The sequence below is a fragment of the Strix uralensis genome, chromosome 22 (assembly GCF_047716275.1).
Source record: "Strix uralensis isolate ZFMK-TIS-50842 chromosome 22, bStrUra1, whole genome shotgun sequence".
Taxonomy (NCBI): Eukaryota; Metazoa; Chordata; class Aves; order Strigiformes; family Strigidae; genus Strix; species Strix uralensis.
Genome location: NC_133993.1, coordinates 5,079,125 through 5,080,561, shown reverse-complemented (window position 1 = coordinate 5,080,561; position 1,437 = coordinate 5,079,125). Strand labels below are relative to the sequence as shown.

Here is a 1,437-nt window from a genome sequence, read left to right as displayed (position 1 = left end):
TTAGCAGGGGGGACACCTTCTGCCACAGTAGCGGCTGGTAATGCAGGAGAGGTCAAAGCCCCCAGAGTTGATGGGCACTCCATCACAGCTGAGGATGCTGCCAACGGCAGCGGAGGTGGAGGAGCCCACAACGGTGTTCTGTGGGAAGGAGCTGAGGATGGGTCCGGGCAGGGTCACCACCACGGGGGACGGCTGGATGACGACGGTGGAGCTCTGGCACTGCCTGACACAGGGCTCATTGCAGCTGTTGGCCAGCGGGGTGGGGCCACAGGGCCGGCATGGCAGGCACTGGTCGTAGCAGGACATGTCTCTGAGGGTGGAGGTGCACCTGGGTAGAAGCAGGGAGGAAGCAGAGCACAAGGGTGGGTGAGGAGCTGCCTGGTTACCCTGTCACAAAGGAGCCAAGTCCACTTCTGAGTAGGGAGCTGGAAGCTCTGCCAGAAGCCGTATGGTCTTCATGCCCACAAAAAAGAGCAGCCTGACCCAACAAAGATCTGTCCTAATTCATAAACTGAATCCGCCTTAAGCTGCCAGTCTCTCTGTAAGCAGACCTTGTCCTCAGTTCCCTCTGTCATGACAAGAAGATCCAAAACCCAGGACAGGACAGAGCAATATCAGCTGGGATGTCTCTCAAGTGCAGATCTCCCTTTGGAAGAGGAGGAGAAGGGGCTTCAGACTCACCTGGTTCCCAGCAAGAAGGAGCCAAGAGAAGTGCATGAGAGAGCAGGGACTTGGGCTGCCTTTTATACCTGCCCTTCACTGCCGCAGGACCAGAGGCACCTTTGCAGAGGTAACAATGTTCTGACAAGCTCATCTTGAATGCAAACCATCGCAGCTAATGATATGGGCTGTGCTTTCATTTCCTGCACTGCTCCTTTTCATTTCCAGGTTTGTGCCATGCCCATTCCCCAGTGAAGGCTTGTTCTGAGCACTGGGATGAAAGGCCCCAGGATTTCTACGGCAGGAATGCAGCAGTGCTGGCAGAAGACTCAGCTCAAGTGTTGGATGTTTCCAGAGCAGTCAAGTGATGTCAGTCTGGATCACTCTGGTGGGACTGTTTGAAATGTTGTTTCTCAGGAAGAAGCTCCAGCCATCCTCAGATGGATGCCGTGGGCTCCCGTGCATGAGATTGTGCCATGTTATTTTCTTTCCCTGCCTCCCTCCTCAGCTCACCTCAGTGGTCACTTGTTGTTGCCTCCCCAGGTGTAGGTGTTGTGCTGCTGGGGTTTGACCCCATCCTGCCTAACACTACCCAGTCCCTTGGGATGCTCAGCAGAGTCCATGGTCCCTTTTGTTCCCATCTGTGTTCTTTCCTTGTCTTTACTTGTAAGCAGATGGGGTTTTTTTAATGCATCTGGGAGCATAGACTTGTGTATACTTCCATGATGGTGTGCAGGAGCCTCTCTTTTTATGTCCTTGTGTGTGTCCTTTATCATG

At 53.8% G+C, this 1,437-nt stretch overlaps 1 pseudogene; it reads right to left on the bottom strand.

Annotated features, from left to right (window-relative positions):
- On the bottom strand, positions 1-814 carry LOC141953353 (feather keratin Cos1-2-like; annotated as a pseudogene).
- Between the last annotated feature and the right edge of the window lie 623 nt (positions 815-1,437).